Source organism: Serinus canaria, chromosome 4 (assembly GCF_022539315.1).
Source record: "Serinus canaria isolate serCan28SL12 chromosome 4, serCan2020, whole genome shotgun sequence".
Lineage (NCBI taxonomy): Eukaryota > Metazoa > Chordata > Aves > Passeriformes > Fringillidae > Serinus > Serinus canaria.
In genome coordinates this window covers 64,175,071-64,195,788 of record NC_066317.1, presented here as the reverse complement: position 1 = coordinate 64,195,788, position 20,718 = coordinate 64,175,071, and the positions used below count along the sequence as shown (strand labels likewise).

General features: G+C 42.7%; 1 long non-coding RNA gene across 2 annotated transcripts in view; it reads right to left on the bottom strand.

Annotated features, from left to right (window-relative positions):
• Positions 1-20,142, bottom strand: part of LOC127059516 (uncharacterized) — a 45,546-nt gene extending 25,404 nt beyond the window's left edge. Inside the window, exons 1-3 of one of the 2 annotated variants that reach the window (XR_007777438.1) lie at positions 19,835-20,142; positions 19,444-19,642; positions 855-992 (exon numbers count right to left, since the gene is read on the bottom strand). This is a non-coding gene — a long non-coding RNA (uncharacterized LOC127059516). The remainder of the gene's footprint in view (positions 1-854; positions 993-19,443; positions 19,643-19,834) is intronic. The other variant, XR_007777439.1, reaches the window with a different exon arrangement.
• Between the last annotated feature and the right edge of the window lie 576 nt (positions 20,143-20,718).

Below are 20,718 nucleotides of genomic sequence, written 5' to 3'. Positions count from 1 at the left end.
TTGCAAAGCAAGCTTGAAATGAAAGGGCAGTCAAGGAGGAAGTGGTAAATAACACACAGGACTGATTGCTTCTGGGCACAGCTAAGGCCTTGGGTTTAAGGAGTAATTACCTGGTCACACCTAAACCCTTGCTGGTGTGCAATGTGCAAACTGCAGACTTCAGCTAAGAGGCTGTTCTTGCCTTTGACAGCAAGAATTTCCTTGGTAAGAGCCATTTATTCCTGGTTTCTTGAAGGAGCTGTAAAGTGTGCAAGACCCCATGCTTAGTCACTTGTGAACTTTGGTCTCAGCACTAGCACAGAGCTCATCTGCTTCACATGAGCTGGGAGAGCAAGGGGAAAGAAGCAGGAGAGTTGAGTTGACATTCCTCCTCTGTCACAAAGTTGGGATGCAGGGCTGAGCCCCATAAATAATTTGGCAGCTGGTAGACCAAGGGAACAAAAAAGCCCCTTACACTTAGGGGTGGTGGGCATGCTGTGCAACGCAGCAGGGGTGAGCCAAATGCCACATTTGCAAATCTGTTGACTGCTAATCCCACAAATAAAATAAAATTTAAAAAAAGGCCAGAATTCAAAGAGAGCCAAACAAATTGTGTCTGCCCATTGTGCTCATGGTGAGAAACCTGCAACTCACCTCCCTGGGTAAATGTAGGTTGAGTTCACTCAGTTTGTCCTTCCTAGAAGCCTGTTGCAAATAGATAGTACAGAGCCTTTTCTGCAGCATGCAGACACAGATGGCCCTGCCCTGTTGGGATGATAGCAAATGGAGGTCTGAAATTGGGTGCAGTAATTGCATGGCTGCTTGCTTCCTTGGCTCCCTGTTAAACCTGAACAGAGCTGGGAAACACAACCCACCTGAAGAACCATCAGAGATAGGAGACCAGCTGTGGCCATGATGTGCCTTTCACCCCACAAGATGGTCCAACCAGTCATCCTGTGAAAAGGCAAAGTCAGGCTGCCATTGTTCACTAGTTTGCTTCCAGGGGCAGCTTTCTGCAGGAGACAAGTAGTGGATGATTAAAGACTTCCTCAGTTGTGTCTCAAAGGAAAAAAAAAAAATCAAATCCAATTTATAATTAGGAAGACAATGGCATTCAAGGGTGAAGGAGAGCCATGAAACAACATGCCTTGGTGGAAAAAGGAACAATGTGTAGAGGGTGCACTGGGTATCACACCCCGATCCTTGGGATTTGCCATTGGTCCCAGAGCTCCCAAAACTGAAATGCAGATTGTCCTACTCATCAGTTTGGGCCATGTATCAACTAACAAGCAGAATCAGTCATGGAGACACAGAGAGTAAATGGCAATGTCATGTCACTCACATGCATGAGTGTCACATGTTCCCTTCACCTGGACTGCAACCAAACTGGATGCTGGGACTTGCATTTGTACTGGGGCTCTCTGCTCTGGGATTTGAGTCAGTTTTCATCTGGTTGGGATGTCAGGTACCTGCAAGTGGACTGTGGATGACCCTCACTCCAATTACCCTGCATCAGCAGGATCCTTTCTGTGCAGAGCCCGACTTACACGCACTGAGCGAAAGACAACCTGTACATATTTTCCTAATAAATTCTCCAACTTTTCCTGAGCCTGAGATAAACCTTCTTATCTAATATCAAGTAATTTAAGCATTTTTAACATTCTAAAGACAAGTTAATCCTTTCATAGGGAAAAGTCAGAAAATGGGCTTAGAATGACATTTTAACAGTGTCTATGGTATGTTAAGCTGATGAAAAATTCTAGCAGCAGTTTCAAGCACTTTTGGTTAAAATATTACTGTGATCTTAAAGCATTGTAAAATATAAGTATCATGCCAAATTGCCAGATGTTTGTCAATAATGTAAAATATTCTACCAACACAAACTGCTTTTTTCTCCCAGTAACTGCACTTCTCAGATATAGTTTTAGTGACATGGCACACTTAGTAGGAGTCTTAATTTGACCTGGTCCTGGACTTATATTTATTTGTCTAATTTGAGCTCCCTACTTTTCCCAAGTAACACTTGATTTTCATCTGTTTTCCAAGGCCTAATTTCCATAATTTTTCTGGTTTTATCAGAGTGTGGCCATTTCAATGCATGCTAAAGATGATGAAGAGACAATCTGAAACTCCTGTTTGTTCACAAGAAGAAAAAGTATTAGAAGTTGGGATACTGATTCATCCAAGGCATTCTGCATTAGTTAGAAACCTATCTTTGAGTTTTACTTTCATTAGTCTTGTATCATCTCTTTTGGAGATGACAAGAGAACATCAGGAAAGTTTCCTCATTTTCTATTACTGTTCTTGCACAATGTCCAAAGGAGCTCAGAGGTTAATAAATAAAGCATGTAAAGCCTAGACACTGACCACCATATATCACATATTTTGAGGGCAAAGCAGTCCTGAACATTAATAAACCCTTTAAATGATCCATCTGCCATTTATTCATCCCCCAGAGTGCATCTCCTGCCTAAGCCTGGGAACCAGGGCAGTGTTATCAGAGAGCTGATCCCATTCCTGAAAGCCCTCAAGCACCCACTTGCTCATTACCCACACCCTGAGTGACTCTCCCAAGAACACACACCCCAGAGCTCCCTGTGCTTCGTTCTTGGTTTGTTTGTTTTTTCCAAGCCCAGTTTGCTTTCCAGCCTTTCAATGAAGGGAGTGCCACCATGCAGGAATGCAGGCGTAGCTTTGCTGCTTTCAGGCCAAAGATAATCCAGGATCCCTTGAGCTCCTCGTGCCTGGAACGAGGCTGGTAGGAGACTTGTGCCCTCTGGGGACACCTCAGGATGTCTCACATGGCTCCAGGGGACTGCCTAGAGCAGGTCCATGAAGCTCTGTGGAGCTCATCTTGGAACTGAAACCAGGTGAGCTGGGTGGTTATTACTGGAAGGAGATGGAAAATGGGGCTAATTCAGGTTTGGAAACAAGCAGCCAGTAGTCAAGAGGCCTCAAACATAGTCCATGATGCTGTTTGGGGTCTGCCCTGGAGTTATTCTCGACAGCACCCTTGCTGACTTCTTGGCAGGGCCACCTGGTGAATGTGGCCTCACCAAAGCTAAAGAATCTGCTTTGGCTTAGGGTGGAAGCCTAAGGAGCATGACTGAGGTCTTTGTACTCTCCTGATAGTTCAGCACATCATCCTCATGCCCCAAGACAGGATGGTCAAAAGAAGAGTTTAGTTTGGAGCTGCATGTCAGAGCTAATAAAACAAAAGTCCCAACATCTATTCCCAGTTCAGCCCAACTCTTCCTGCCAGATCTGCACCAAAACTGCATCAATCCCACTTTCCCTCTGTCAAAACTGTGGTTCACACTTCTGAATCCTGCAAGAGAGCTGTGAGAAAATATCCTTTCTTAATAGGATCTGTGGGGAAGAGAATAAATAAATTGGGGGAAAAAAGACAGGTGACTTGTTCTGAGCTCTGTCTCCCCCAGATACTGCCTTGGACTCCCATTCCTGAGCTACACAACCAACACATGACTTCTGCTTTGGGCACTGTATTTTCCTCATTTTAAATCAGGCAGATAGGATATTCCTGGTTCACAGCTGCAGAAGGGCCAAATACAGGTCTTTTAACACCTTCTACATCACCCACAGGGAAAAAGCAAGACAGCAACATACAGCAACCCTTCTGCCCAGAGCTGAAACAGCCTGCAGACATGTACAGAGCAGAGAAATATCTTCAGTTAGCTTTCTATTATAAACTGCCTTTGGTTTATGAGTGATCCCATCTTTATCATGAAGCACCCTGGGAAATTTAGAAACTCTAAAAAAACTTTAAAAAAACTTAAATTCATCTCTCAATGACTTAAAATTTCAAAGGAAGGACAGAAAACTGCAGAGTTATCTACGGTGACCTTTGGTAATTGGCAATAAAAAGTGTTTGATCTTTACCTGACAGCAGCAGAACAGGAGTCATCCCTGTCCTGAGCCACTTAAAAAAGGAAGAACTGCAGAGCTTTCATTCCCCTATGGTTCTCTTCAAGATTAGAAGCAGTGAACACCAATTTCTGTTTGTTTTTATAATAATATCCTGTTTTGTAATCCACAGGAAAAGGAGTATGAAAGTAGCAATCTTGGCAGGGACTGGGGGCCACGGGACAGTTTTCTGAAATCTCAAAGCTCAGGAACACAAAGACTTGGAGGAATTTCCAAGTGCAATGGATGCCAAATGGTAAAGAAAATGACATGACAATGAGAGGGAGAAATTATTTATTCACCCCCTTAATAAATTCTTCTTCTAGGGTCACTTTTTCCTTTTTCAGGGAACAATTGACAGGCAGTTACTTCCAAATGTTTTTAAATAGGACCTACTGCAAGTTTAAGTATTGTTAATATTTTTTCCAAAGATGAAACAACTGAAAAAAACACCTTTAAAAAAAACTTTTAAAAAAGATTATCATTTAACACCAAACAAATGAACAGCTGAAAAATCCACAGAATACAGATAGCCATGCAAAAAATGGTATTATTAAAGGGTCTGTGTAACATTGCTCAGCACTTATATGGCAAACAGACTAGGTCATATTTTTCTCCAAGAAAGATAATACCTGGAGAACCCATCCTTGCAGTTCCCATTCAAAGACTGGAAAGAAAAGCATGTTAGGACTGGAGAAGGCATTAAAAAAAGCCTGTGTCTACTGGAGCATGGTTTTAAAGGACCATAAGCTAGAATAAATATTGACACAGTAAGGAAAAAATATGCAACAATAGCAATTGTTCAAAATGGGCACTGTTTGGAAGCTAACAGGCCCACACTGAGCTAAACCAACCTGGACAGGGACCAAGGCCCTGAATTTAAAAAATTTAACTTTCACTGATTTCACTAAGAATTAGACACAGAAATACCTTCATGACTAATTCACTGACTGCCATCATTTCCATTCTCCAATCACAGCCCACTCCAGCAAGGAGAAGCAGAACATTATGAAGGAGATGAACCTTGGGACAGAAAATGTCACAGAGTTTCTCTTTCTCTGCCACAAGGCTGTTCTGGGTCTTCTTTCAAGTATTCATCCTGCATTTGCTTTGCTTTAATTTCTCCTAAATATGGTTTTTCATGTTATTATGGATAGCATCTAACAGTTCTTTCTCTGTCTGATAATCTTTGCTATTTCATCTCTTCTCGTTCTCTTATCTGCTCTTCGATTCGTCTGGCTGTCTCTTCGCTTCTCGTCGGTTCTCTGCGTCGTTCTCTTCTCTTCTCTTCTCTTCGCTTCTCTTTCTCTTCTCTTCTCTTCTCTTCTCTTCTCTTCTCTTCTCTTCTCTTCTCTTCTCTTCTCTTCTCTTCTCTTCTCTTCTCTTCTCTTCTCTTCTCTTCCTGCCTTAGTTAGGTGGCAGGGACCACACTCTCTCAGAGCACATCTCTGCTTTCAGTCTCTGATAATGCCCCATTTTTACCAGTTAAAAATATGGTCTCACATGCAGGCACAAGTGTTTGGCAAAGATTGATTTTTGTTGCAAATATTCCTAGTATTTTTCCCCAAATTTCCTCTCTAGCTATTCTCATTTTCATTTTAATCAGTTCAATAACCTGTTTAATTGTTCACTGGAAATTATTTCAGCCATGCTTCTTGGTAGTTAACATTTCTGAAAGAAAATCCAAGGCAAAAAAATAAAATTTTCAGTTTCTTTATTCTTTCTTCATTCATACAAATTCCAGAGGAAATCAATAAGTTTAAATCTTTTTTCACACCAGTATTCCATTGATGCATTTTTAATGGGCTTCATTGGTGATATTCCTGATTTACATAGCCATCTTCAACAGAAAGACCTGGTGAATTTGCCTTGGAAGCAACCCAACAAAACCCACAAAATTTGACTAGTTGCTGTTAATACTAGGAGATAAGGATTTATTAAGTTTTGAAAAAATACATATTTTAATCCACTACAAGATTAACAATCTGGGACTAAAGATCAGGTATAACAGTGGACTTGCAAAACAACAAGGTTTTAAATTAAGGATACAATGGAAAAATAATACATTGTATTATTCTTCTAATACCTTCAAGTAGTTTATGAAGCTGAAACTACAAAATCTTGTTAAAAAGTTCAAAACTAGGGCAGGTTTTGCATTCTGCAGATGATATGTGTCATCATGGTTTCTGATCAAAATCTATTGGCCTCAGCAGTCCAGGTGTTCATTAATGTCTTCCCTGAGCAGTGACTATAATTTTGATTGTGCTGGTATAGTTAGACACAGAAGGAGAAGAGTTTTGAAGTACTTTGTTACTATAATTGCAAAGCTAAAATGCAAATGTGAACTTACTAGTACTTACTAACTAGATGCTGTCTGCTAATGGGGAAGGTTTAAGGGTGATGACATCACAAAAATCCTTTTTTTCTGACAGGTCAGATAGGCAGCCCCAGGTGCATTGACATGTCTGTCTTCTTGTAAAATCTGCTTGTGGAACTGAAGCTTCCAGTAGCAACAAAGTTTTTTCTTCTTTTACCATTTTTGTGCAGATTAACTTTTTAAAGTGAATTTCTTGAAGTACCCCTGAAGTCTCATTTTCAGGGCCACTGAAGTGTCTGTTAAGGCCTTATCTAACATTAACATTGTATAAATAGATAAACCTGTGTGCACCCAGTTTTGCATGCAGTTATAATGCTGCCAGCTCAGTTTCACTTTAGGAAGGGGAACTAGTTGCAGTTGGTATTTTTGGATTGGTATAATATTAGTAGCTTGTTCTGTAGCATGGACTCTGCTGACTAGAAAACAAAATTAATGTTTCCCAGAATTGATATCATTGCAACAAACCTTTGAGTAGAGCAGATATCTACCCCACTGGAAATGATAATGTAAATAATTGAAATAAATAATTGAAAATGTTGCTCAGAGGCAGGTTTCAGGTGCTAATGATCCCATCTACAGATGGGATACTCAGAGGTACTTTAGCACAAATCCACTGGTGACTCACTAAATGAAAAGTGCTCGTGAAGAAAAAGGAGATTTGAACATCTCCCTCTGTCACCATGGATAAAGATGATGATTTTCCCCCTGGAATGTGCTTATCCTGCTCTCAGCTGGCCATTGAGGGAGCTGGGGTGAGAAGAGCAGCCAGCTGCCTGCAGCAGCCCCACCTGAGCTAAGCTGCCCTGCAATGGTTGAGGAAGGGTGGCTTCTTACCTTCCACAGGCTGACTCCTGCTTCAGACAATTAAGGTTCCTGCTAGTCCTCATCTCTGCCTGGTTTATTCCCTCACCTGTTCCATCTCCTCACAGAAAAGCTAAGGCCTGTGAAGAGCAAACACTGGAAACAAAACTGCAAGCAGCCCTTGATAAAGTAAACTTAAACTTTCATAGCACACAGCAACATGCAAAGGGGTGAAAAAAGAGTTCAAATGGCAAGTGAAGAGAAAGAGAAAAACTTTATGCATATATGCAACAACACATGGAGAAGCAGGGGTGAAAACTGTTATGGTGTGTGATGAAACCCAACACCTCTGGCCTCTGTTACAGGCCTGAACACAAACATCTGGGGAAAATAGCTTCTTTTTCTCATTTCTCTGTGACTGTGTGGCACCTGGACAGAATTCTCCAGGGCAGAGCTGGGCCAGCAGGGATGTTTTTCCCAGCACACGTCCCATCCCTTGCATAGGCCAACACTGGCCCTACAACACAAATATTCACCTGGGACTCTGGTGGACACTGCTCTGCCATGGTGGCTTTGATGGCAGCTGGATGGTTCTGAGATCTGAGCACATGTCCACATCCCATAGCATTTTGCAAGTTGTCTTCTGCTCTAGGAATAAATGCTTAAAGTGTGAGGAAGCTACACTACCTCAGGTGAACAGTTATAAAGATTTAAAAGAGCTGCAGAAGTCCAGCCAAGACTGGTGTCAATGCTGGACTTTGTACAAACTAACTAGTGATGATCAGTTTATTAAGCATTTGGGGTTGTGGCAATAATTTAATTGGAGACACACTTCAACATTTCTTGAAAACTCATATTTATTTGAATATCAAAATATTAATTTATTAACTTCCTGTTAGATCCTCCCACTTAAGGATGTGTGGTCAGCTATTAACAGAATCCACAAGGAAAGATCTATGTGGACAAGAAATAGGCCCAGATATCACATGTTTCATGATGGGATATAGCCTAAAAAAAACCCCAACCTTCCAACTTTAAATATTATTGTTTTCCTAAATTAACTCCGGGAGATTTTAATCTAGATCTTGGGTCTCTGCCAGGGAACACACACTGCTCCCCACATCCCTGAGAACATTGTGGAGTCCTGTACAGTCAGCTGGCACTCTAATGAAACAGCAGCCAGTTAACTCGAGCACCTCACAAAGCCATCTTCTCCAGTGCTGCTCTTTTAACTCATTGGACATTCCAAATTAGCACCCTGTGTGTGGGGACACAACTCCTTTCTTGTCTTTTGGGGGTTTTTTAGTGAGGTCATAGGACTATTTAGTGAAACAAAAAGGGCTGAATACACCAGATTGCTTCTTGAAGTTGAAAGGGGTGACTCTTCAATAATTCTGATTAACAGGTCAGGCTGGATCAGGGAAGGGTGGTTGGGATGCCTTGGGATGGTGCCTGAGAAGGAGCCTCACTGAGGGAGGAGGCAGGGATTTATGGTGACTGGAAAGCTCTGAGAGCACATTGTCTGGGCCTGAAGTCAAGGGCCACAGAGAAAGCAGGCTGGTCAAGCACAAAGCCAGAGGAGTGCAAACAGGACCCTCTTCAGGGTGCTCCCTTGCACTGCTCCTCCAGCAAGCTTTTTGTCCTGCCTAATTAAAGCAAATGGTGATGTTGCTCAGTGCTTATAGATCACTGTTTTCAATCCTTGTCAGGGAAAATTCTCCTGATGAACCCCATGGGATATAACCTGAATAGAGGAGGGAAGGTGGAGCATGGAGTTTTGCCAAGGCACTGACAAGCTGTGTCTGGGTTGGTTTCCAATGAATCAGTGCAGCCATCTGGGGAAGGGGGAGGAATTCCCTCACTTCTTAATCCACCTATCTGCCTTTTAAAGGGGATATATTTTTCAGAAAGATTCACGGTGCATATCTGGCACTTGGCCTCTTGTTACTGCCAGCTGTCACTCTGATAATGTGTTATGAATGATGGCACACCAAGCAGACAGGACTGCAAGCCCTTGTGGTTGTATTGCATTATCAAAGTGACAACCAGAAAGAACAAGAGCTCTGGCTGCTGAATTGGTCCATAAGTAGATTTTGTGTTGTTGATATTACTATTTATATACAAATGGGTATTAAACATTTTTCAAATTTTCCCAGCAGGAGCCAGGACATTGTTAGGACTTCAGTGTGCAGATAGCTGGGGTAAGGCACAAGATAAAATTTGTTTAAAATTCTGTTTTCATAGCCTACAGCAGGCAAAACAATGATTGTTGATGAAATTGGTTCAAGTATACACTTCTAATCTCACATCCATAAGCACAGGAATCTTAAGTGATTTAAACTGGTGTCATTCCCTCAATGAATGCATGCCTACATTATCAGATGCCATGGAGATACCTGCTGTGATCTACACATCTGACAGAGCCATGATTGTCAGGCATTGCATGGAGATCCAGCAGAAGCAATGCAGGTATTTCCATAGGTGGAGCAAGCTGGTAAAACCTACTGCAGAATCTGAGCTGGGGCTCTCAGGTCAGTGCTGCTGAGGGGAAAACCTTTCTGTCACCATCCTGGACATGCTGTCACCTTCCAGCACCACAGTCAGGCCTGTGACTGCTCTTCCACAGTGACCTTGGTGGCCCTGGAGAAAACTCTTTGTATGTCTGCTCTCTGTATTTCCATAAAGTCACCCCAGGATATTCTGGATGGGGGGGAAAGCTTCCTCAGGCATAAAGTGACACAGCACGAGCTGAGGACTCAGCTCAATCTTATTACTCAGTTCCTCAGCTCTGGAAACCTCTTCTGGGACTTCTTTCTCCCAAAAAGTCAAAGCAAAACTTTTCAAAACTGCATGTTCTCTAGTTCTTGATTTCATCTGTGTTTGGAAAAGCCAGTAATAAAATGCTAAAGGAAAGGCTGCTCTTAGGACTTGTATGTTTGGTCTGTGGTGATCTTCTATGGAATAAAAACTTTCCTGGCCTTCTGTAAAAAGTCTAAATGTTTTTATCCTGAATCTTGGCAATTTACTTCTGTTTCTGAGTGTTTCACCAGATAAAGCAGTTACAGTTTCTTCTGGGAGATATCTGCAAATACCAAAAATATGTGACTTATACACAGGGCACAGGAACTTCTCCCACACCAAGCATTGCTGGTAAAGTTCAAAATCCTCAGAGACAGAGGTCTTTGTTGTGTTGGTCCATAACTTCTATGATACAGAGTTTGTCCTTTCTAGAGGGGGCAGAAGGGGACATGTAACAAACAAAATATTTAGGAGGGAACAGCTCTCTAATTCCATTAAGGCATGGACCAGTGGAGTTAAAGTCTTATGGAAATGGCCAAATTTACTGCAGAAACCTTCTAATGGTCTAATGGAGAAAAAAGAGAAAAATTAGCTGTGTACTTGAAAGAGATTATTGCCATGAATCTATTCAACACAACTTTTCCATGGAATTTCTACTACCTGAAATGACAAATATTCATTAATTAACGCCGCTCATGTCATTCAAGATAATCACTCTAAAGACAGCTGAAAACAATGTTGCAAAACAAATTAATGATAAGGGCATTAAAATTTGTAAATACGTCAAGGGATCTGGACATGTCATTTGATGTAATGACACCAAAAGGGACATTTCTACAGAGCAAAAGCTCAGTAGAATGGTCAGGTATCTTGGTAAATGATTGTGTATCAATAAGAAAATATTACAGAGGTAAAGTTACCGAGTGAAGAAATACTCCCTGCTCTGTCTCACTACATGGCAGTGTTGCTGCCAGCACTACTCATATTTTACTCATATTTTACTACTCACTAGATTGATACTGGGTAAATTGTCTCTTATAGGCTGGCATAGAAATGCAGTACAGTCACTGAATTCAAATGGATTCAGAAATCTTTGGGGTCAGAAGGGAAGGTGATTATTATCTTGTGTTATGAAGGAACCATGAAAATGTATCTAGCTGTTTTCAAAGAGAGAGGACTGATGTTTTGCTGTGTAATGTGTGTGAGCTCTGCTCAGGCCAGGGCCAAGGTGGAGAGGCTGGGTGGAGGGAGGGAGGGTTGGTGCTGATTCACAGCAACAGACCTGAGAGAAAGTAATGATGGATTGTGGTTAGCACTGATAGAAGTGCAGCCAGAAGATTACAGCAAACTTTATGTCTGTCACTTATGTTCTTTAGAAATACTGCATTTGTTTCAGAGCGTCATGATGGGCTAATTCCACTGGGTGTGAAAAGCTCCATTTGTTCCAGAGGAATTTCTGGTGGAGCAATGTGTAAATAACCTTGTAGGTTAGCAGAAATAAGGCAATATCTTTGGCATGGAGTCAACAGACATAATTTAGGTTTTGGCTGGTATGGGTGGGTTAAACTAGGAGGTGCATGTCTGTGTCAGGGCTTGAAGGAGACCTCTCAGTTCTGCATTCTCAGACTTCAGATCCAAAAGGTGGATTTGCTACAGGGTCTTGGTAGCTACTCTAGCTACTCCAGAAAAGTCTTACTGGCTCAGTATATAAATATTTAAATCCTCTTCCTCTAAGCTGAACCTTCCCACCTGCTCACATAACAGCTATGCCTGTATCAATAGAGGCAAAACATTAAAATATGGACTATACATACATATACACCTTGTATATGTATGTATAGTCCATATTTTAATGTTTTGAAAATTGCCTTTCTCTTGATTCCTACACATCTACATTTCTGGTGAGCAAAACTCATGACAAAGCTGGGACTCTGAATTTGTGACAAGCTATCTGGCAGTTGATTTTAATAGAAATATTTAATGTAGATGCTTTTTTGCCCTTTCTCCCTCCCCCTCTTTAAGGCCAGAAGACCCTGAAGCTATTTTCTCTGTGTCTGGAGCTGTCCTTCCTGCACAGAACCTCATGGCAGTGTCTGTGTCCATCTCTGGCAGTGATCCCATCATTCCCATTTCTAGCAATTCATGAAACCCCCATGTTGCAGAGGTTAATTGGCTGCTACAGCTCTCCTGCAGGTTAGCAGTGCTTGCTAGGAACTCCTCCTCCTCTGCCCTTGCCTTCCCCACCCCAACCTCCTCTCTTTTGGAGGAGCCACTTGTTATCTTCTCAAAAGCATTATGGTTTGTTTCTAACCTTAAAGCTAGAAATACTCTGATGGAAAGAGGAAAAACAGAAGAAAAAATGCTCAGGGGGAGCTGGCAGAGAATCCTGTCTTGTAGCAGGTTTTTACATGATCTTGAGCAAGTCTTTGATCATGGCTGAGAGCTTTGGTTACTGCTGTAGAACAAGTGATAACAATGTGCATTAACTGGTTTATGCTGGGCCTGTGTGTTCGTGCTGGAAACAGGGAAATCAGCTCCTTAGTGAGGATCCCTGGAAGCTTTTGTCAAGAAGTTTTTCTCTAGAAAACCTATTCCTTAAAGCAAAGTGACAAATATGTACCTGTTTATAAATATAACATAATTAAAACAAACTTAATTTTTTTCACCCTTACAGTAGCCAAGATATGCATCTGGGCCCATGATTAAAATTACTAAACTTTGTGCAGAGTGATTCTGCATCCTAAAATCCATGTTACAACTTGGTTTCAGTTCTGTGATACATTGATATTTCTGCTGTTACCAGTTCTGGTTGAGAGGTGGTTTGGGCTTTTTTTTAAACTGAATTTTCAGAAAGTCCAGACTCAGCAGTTGACCTGAACTTAAAAATCCAAAGTTCAGTCAGCATGAACTTTGCATCCAGCTAAGGCTTCTAGTACAGTATCAGTTGTAACTGTTCTTAACTCACCCAACAAAGCAGTCTTTCATTCCATCAGGCATTTCCTTGCTGGATTATTTCTCTATAAAACATGAGCATCCTTTCCTGTCTGGTCATCAGAGCTGACAAAGTGGCTCTGAGGTGATCAGAGGACACAGAAAGAGGTGCAAAGTGCTCCATTATGTTTTGATGACACAGTTAGGTACAAAGTGTACACCATTTACAGGTCACCTTGTCCTGGCCATCACTGCACTGTTCAATTACTGAGCAGTTGTGCATCAGCATTACACAGTGAGGTAAGCACCTGTAAATCCCACATGTTTATACAAAATGATAACTACTGCCTTTGGGAAAGGATGGATTAAAAAATCCCCTCATATAAAATTGTTTAAAACGGGGATCTGGATGAGGATACAAATTCCATTTGATATGTTATCATTGTCAACAACAGCAAAGTCTGTGGTTAGAAAATAAAGACATATCAGTAAAAATAAATGCACCTTGCTCCAGTTCTTCTCACAGTGCTGTGTCCTTCAGCTACATGAAAGCACCATTCCTCACTCTTGCTCTAATGCCCAGCCTGAACAGTGACTTCTGTGCCTTTCTGCCATTGGACCAGCACATCTGACTCTCAAACACACCATTATTATGGAATTTACTCTGCCTTGGCCTGCCTAAGATTTTGGATTTGGCTGTAAATTGGAGCAAGTTGAGGAATATCCCTGTGCAATCCACCTCAAGCGAGCAAGCAGAGTATCTGCCAACAGCTGAGACCTTCTCCCTGCCTAATCCCTGAGCCAGGACCAGGCATGCCCACACCTTGGGTGGCTCAGCAGCATTGCCTGGTGCTGTGCAGACAAGCTCTGAGCAAGGAGCTCCAGGAGGGGCTGGGGAGCAGCACAGGAGTTAGTGCTCCTTTATGCATCTGCAATCTCCACCCCCCTGCCAGCTCCTGGTGCACCTTTCTCATGGTGGAGCAGCTTTGGGTTCCCAGCTTTCTTCTGTGGCCCTTACAGCTGTATTTGAGATGAAATTATTGTCAGAGTAAATCCCCTCTCTGGCTTCTGGGACAAGATTTAAGTACCAAATAAAGTGGGAGTGCACAAGGCTGTTACTCAAGAGATGTCTTTGTAATGCAAGAGGCACCACTCCTAATGGTTGGCATGGAATTAAAAGTACAGTTAAACCAAAAACACTCAAGAGAATTCCCATATTTCTTGGGAATTGATGACCAGTTGGGAGGAGCTTGCATGGCCAAAGGAAAAGTCAAAGTTATTAATCTCTGTCTGTCACTTAGGAAACATCCTCTCCTGAAGCTTTTATCACAATGATACAATCTGAAAGATGGAAATAAATATAGAAGTTTAGAGTGACCTTTATTTTTCATGAGGCATTGCCAATTAGTATATTCACAGCACTTTTAGAGGATTAATGCCCAGGATATAGCCAACCCAGGGGCAAGATGCTTCAAATTTAATTGTTCCATAATAATTTCTCACTGAGAAAGCATAATGGTGCCACAGACAAAGAATATATTGAGGAGCAGTGTTCAGAAATACTAAAAAGTTTTAGGTCCTTTGGACAGCAACATTTCAAAGTTTATGTGATGACATCAGTGTGTCTCTTTACCAGCTGCAAGCATAACAGGCTCTCCCTCCTTCCCACCATTTATCCATGTCATTGCTCTTGGATGGAAGGTGGAGAGCAAATTTTTATTAGAGAATCCTGATTTGCTGCTCTTGATGGCTTTCTCTGACACCTTGGCTTATGCCTTCTCATCCACAGACTTCATGCACAAGCTCCTTTTAATAAACAAATACATATATTTCTGATAAATTGTTAGGCCCTTGATTTAAGTTCTTTTTAGTTTCTCCTTCTGAACTCTAGTTTTGGACAATCAGGTTTGAAAATATTATCCTTAGCCATAACCTATATCTCTAAATGGTGGATTTATAAAGGTGATTTTTTAACTTCAAAAAGTACACAGGTGTCATGAGGAAATAATATGGACCCCACCAAAAAGTCTTTCTATCTCTGAAAATAATTTCACTCAAAAGTTTTCTCAGAAGACAGTAATTTCTAAGAGTTAACAAAGAATGGAAGACAGACTTCACCACCACAGTATGGACAGAGGAAGCTATTTAAATTCCCTTAGTTTTCTATTTTTTATCACAGTGCATAGACTTTGATGCATAAAACACTTAATAACTCATTTGATAAACAAAGGAACAGCACTTTCATTTTTTATTGGCTACATTGATTTTTTCAATGACCCCCAGATTACCAACCTCAAACCTAACCTGATGCTTTTTTTTTCCTATTATCTGATGAAAGTTAATTGTTGTAATTATTAATCAGGCAGTTTGCTGCCCATGGTGAGAAACTGCAAACAGATTAAGGAGGGAAATGTTGGCTCCTGTTGGGTCCAACTGAACTTTGAATACCTACAATGGCCAGGGCTGTGGCTGTGGATCCTGTGGGTCATGGGAGGTGTGGTGCTGCATGAAACACAAGCTAAGGACAGATGAAGGAATCAGCCTTTCCTGGCCTCAGAGGCTGAGCCCACAAATGTTCCAAGCAGGGAATGGTTCCTGTGGCTCTTGGCACAGCACTGGCAGGGGGTGGAGGAAAAACAAGGAGCTCAGGCCACCTCTCACTCCCTCACTCATGGGGTCCCCCAGACACTGTGGATGATTTATCAGCTGCAGCACCTTGGCTTTCTCTCCCACTGCCAAGGGTGACGTGGGCTGGAGCTGCTGCAGCTGCTCCCTGCCCTGACTGACCCCTGCTGGGCATCCCACGAGTGCCTGGGGCACTCCAGCTCTCTCACAAAGGCTTAGCAAGGGGACTCCAGCCCCAGCCAGGGTCTGCCTTGGGTTTTGCTGTGGTTCAGACATGCACTAGGGCAGGACACAGCCCTCAGTGTCTGGGATGGCTTTGGGGGAGCCCACATTGTCCTGCAGCCAGTGGGGATGGATGCCAGGGAGCAGCATCCACTGCAGCAGAAGCAAGTTGTGGTCCCTGTGAAATATTAAATAGGATGAGACCTCGGTGCCTCAGCAAATGGCTCTTTGCTGTTCAGCTTGCTCATGGCCTGGCCAGCAGAATTTAGTGTTTGGCATTTGGTTTGAAGGGGCCACCAGACTGTGGCCCCAGGGGACAGATGGACAAGAAAGGGAAAGGGCAGATGCTGGGCCTGGTTGCTGAGGGATGAATGGATGCTTGGGCACCACCTCCTTGGCTACAACCGGGTGTCTGCTGCTCCCCTCTGATGTGGTTTGCACTTTACCAGGAACGCTGCAGCTGCTGGGCCTAAAGCAGTTGTTTGGGAAAGAAAGAAAGAAATTTAACCCAGAACATGCAGATATGCAATAGCATGTCTCCATTCTTGCCTTTTCTTAGGCATTTGGAGCATCTCTGGTCCTCTCTGGAAATTCTAGGTGCTTCAGAGACATTCAGGAACCTCCTGCATTTTGGGTGAATAACCTGGGCTCCAGGGCAGAGGCATCTACATGCATATGCCAGTACATGGTACCACTGGCAGCAGGCAAACCATCTACAGCTACATATGAAAAATTTGCCCAGGTTTGGATGGTGGTTGCTGTATAGGTGGTTTGCTGATAGTTGGCATCAGGCTTCACAGTTTGGGTACACCTGCAAAGGAGGTCTAAGTGTTGGAAAGCTAGAATGAAGAGACAGTTTGGGTTGTGCTGCCTAAATAAAAACAACTGGAATGGAAAACATCTTAAGTCACTAAATTCCAATGTCATAGTAATGTAATCTGCTTTGGGCTAAAATCTAAGGGCCAGAAATATTAAAGTTCCCCTCAGGACCTAGACTACTGATAGTGAGATGATGAGCCCTCAGTACAAATGAAACTGAAGAGAAGCACTAGGTAAGCATAGCAATGTGCTTTATGAATAGCAATAAACCACATGTAGACCCACAGTGCATGATTCAGATGTCCACTGAATCCATGTGCCTCATCTGGGACATTTTACTCTTTCCTCTGGCTCAAGCATCTGACTGGAGCCCTGCACACTTGCTTTGAAGAAAAACGTGGTGCTTGCATAAGGGTCAGAGTGTGGTGCTGTGAACTGTTGTGCAATGGGGAGAGACTCTGCTTGCCCACACTCCTTTTGCCAAGAGATTATAGGTCCACAGCAACAGCCAGTGCCTTTACAATTTTCCTGGAGCTTAGTGAGGCAAGGCTGCAGCCACATTAAAAATTAAATGGAAAGAGCAGTCATAACTTGTAGGCAAACACAATGAATGAGCAATAATGGGCTGGCCAAGTCTTTGAGGACATAAATCTTTCCATCTGAAGCAGCCGAAGGACTCTGTAACCATGTGATAAGTGCTTGTGTTTTGGTTGGACTGGAATGCAGTTAAGGATGTTGTGGCTTCAGGTCTGCTTGCTGCAGGTGGTGAAAACCAGAACAAGCAGGATCCTCCACATCTCAGGAGCTGTTCCATAACTGTGGACAAAACAACTACCAGGGCTCCTAAACCAGGGAGGAGAAACAGAGAGAGACGAGGCTTATGGTTGCCACTGGGGACTGGTACTTTTAAACATATTTTTGAGGCAAGATTGTCCAGCTCTCATGCTCTCTCACACACACACAATTGGTTTGTCATGGGGATTGCTGTGACTCCAGCAGCAGCTGAAGTTGTCCCACCAGAGCCAGCCCAGGTCCAGCCCAGCTGTGATCCACATGGCAGGTCAGAGGCTGAGGAAAGCCTCTGAGAGAAATCACAACTGGTTTAAACCCAGTTTGCCTGCCATGGCTGCAGTTCAATGGCCCCAGGACAACTCTGAACAAGGGTAGCAGTCATGCTAATAAGATCATTGCTAAGACCTTGAAGTGGTGCATGAGAAAGCAGTGAAGGTTTCTCTCCTGGGAGTGTTCTTCTTCCCTTTCTCCTTCAATGACAAATTGTCTGGCATATAACTTACTACAATGGCCAAAGATGAATGACAAAGAGTCTCCTACCCTTCCAAGACACACACTCAGCTTGTTTAATTTTTATAGGCCTTAAAGATCTGGAAAAGTCTATATAAACATGGACTGATTGAGGCTATGTACTCACCACTGTTCCTGGGACTATATATTTTTATGAAGTAAATTATTGTCTGTTATGAAGAGTGACTTTTAATTACTTGAAAGAAGGCTGTAAATGTTCAGAAAGTACATAAAGTTATAAAACTAACATTCTGATCAATAACAGCCCTCTGATATATGACAGGTCATAACTGTCTTCACAGACAAATGCACTAGCATGTATTTTTTTCTAGACTACTTATTGCTGTTTCCAGAAATTAGCATAACTAATCAGTGGAAAAGTACTTTCTCTGTTATATATAATATAAAATATGTCACTAATTAAAACCACAGTCAAAAGCTCTTGTAGGAAAGCAGTAGGGAGCCTCCTAGAGCCAAGGTGATAAGAAGAGTAGAGAGCTCATTTCAACTCAAAGTTTCTTTCTCACTTATTTTCATGATTGCTCCTTGGCATTAGACAATTAGGGGTGCCAGAATTGTACATGTTCTGACCCATTTGAGACTGCAGATGTTTGTCTGGAGTCAATGTGGTAAGATCTGCAGTGCTGGAGGTGCATGGGCTCCATAGCCTGCAGCCCAGAAGAACCTGGCATCACCCTGGACTGACTGTGTCTTCCTATCTTTGAGGAGAAGATGTCTGTCTATATGTGGAACAACTGGATGAACCTTCAACACGACTACAAAAAAAAAGGCTCAAGTTCATCTCTGTCACACAATTTAGACACAGCTCTAGTGGGAATCTTTATTTCTTTGAGGGAAATGGAAATGGTTGAAGATAACTGCTCTACTCCAATTAATGCAGGAAAATATTTTCCCATCACCTTCCACAGGAATGCTGCATTTTTTTTTTGCTTTTTACTGCAGTGGGAAAGGCACAGGTGTGGAGAGATGGGAATTTTATTTCCTCAAAAGCAAGGTGCCACAAGACAAAGAGGTCTTTATTTGATCATAACATCCTGACCTGTCAGCCCAGTCTGTCACTGCCAACTTTCAGCACCCCCTTCCCACAAGTATCTCTGTCAAGACTTTGCTGTCCAATACTTCTGGGGAAAAAAGGAAAAAAAGTGACTTCATAAATGTCCTGAACTTTCCTATGCTGAAAATCTGTCCCATTATATTTTACAACTGCATGGGTGATGAGAGGTGTATCATTATGGAGTACTTTATTGACTGGATAGCACTCAGACAACAGCAGAAACCAGCTACTTCATCTTCTGAGCATCAATGTCTTGACCTCTGTCACTGGCCTTTATAATTCAGTTATTTTTAGGACTGGTATTTTCCTCTCTGCCTAGGAGCTAATACAGTCTCTCCTGTGATCCCTCAATCTCTTCCAGAAAGAGTCCTGACCTTAGGCAGCACCTACTTTCCCCGGAGCCATGGGCTCAGGTCTCAGCACAGCTGACTCAAGTTTGCTGATGCTGTTGTGACCTCCACATGCCCTGAGGGGGCTCAGGGCTGGACAGCAAGGGGGAGCCCAGACTCACCCCATGGAGTGTCCCTCAGCAAGGCATTCCCATGCCTCTAGCACAGCCTGGTCAGCACCTGTGGGGCTGTGCTCTTACCTGGAGGAGATAAGGGAGCAGAGCGTGGGCACCTCCTGGGCGTGGGGAGATCTGTTGGGCTCCGTCTTTTCATGCAGGTGCTGGAGGGGAGATTCTTGTCTTTGGAGCAGGGAGTAGCTGCAGGCACAGACCAACCACTTGTGTGGGGAAGAGTGGGGGATGGTCTTTCACACAGGCCCTTCAGATGGGTGTCCTCTTGCTGTGAAAACACGTCACAAATCACCTGTGAGTAGGGGTTTCCCCTGCTAGGAGGAACAGGAACATTTCCCCCCTCCTTCCAGCTTTGCATGCCTCCTGATGTTCTGCCTTTTATCCTCCAGGTAGCTGGATCCCAGTGATGCAATCTGAGAGAGAGGCTCTTTGAGATACAGAGACTGATATCAAAACTCACAGCTTTTAGGGAGTCAGTGCAGGTCCAGCTGCTGTGTGTGACAGCACGTGGTGTTGGAAAGGCAGTGTACACTGAGTTCTTGCAGCCTCCTTGGGCAAAAGAATTTTGCAGAAAGACAAATTTGAAGTTTTCAACCTCTCTGGCATCCTCTTGTTTCTTTTTTTACAAGGTACCTTTCAAAAAATATTTCTGATGAGTTGCTGTAACATGCCAAATTTCTTCATATCTGATGCTTTAACTATATTTATCTTGTTTATGAAAGCTGACAAGTGATACAGCCATAATAGCGCCAGCAGAAATTGCACAGCAATTTTACTTGGGCTCTTTTCAAGTCAGTGGAACTGTTAAATGAGATTAGTGCAGGAGAAGGGTTTATTGCAGAAAGCAGATAGACACGTATCGCAGGGACCCAGCGATAGACTAAGAGGATCACAGGCAGAGACTTTGTGCCAAGGAGGACTTGGCAGGATAACACAAGTGCATCTTTTAGCTCTGTGGAGCTGTGTCTCACTGTATTTCTGATATGGTTCTCCACTCATCCCAACAGGTGTCTCTTCCTTTGCTTCTCCAAACCCTCCTAAGGCACCCTTTCAGTGCCTTATTCTGACACTGGTCATGCTTGTAGCTTGATGAAGCTTTTTAGGAGTAGTGGGGAACTGGAAACAATGGTGCCTATTATTCTCCTTGCAACCCTTAGCATAGGTCAAGAAAATCTGGTGCTGGTGGCCACTGCTTTCTTTTGCCAGCTCTGTTTTCCCTGTTTAAATAAAATATCTTATTAGGAGTAAATCTCAGTGCTGAAGTAGTTCTATTCATAGAAAAAGAAATAATTTTCATAGATAAAGAAGTGCTTTCTCTTTTTTATGTGAAGGGTTGTTATGCAT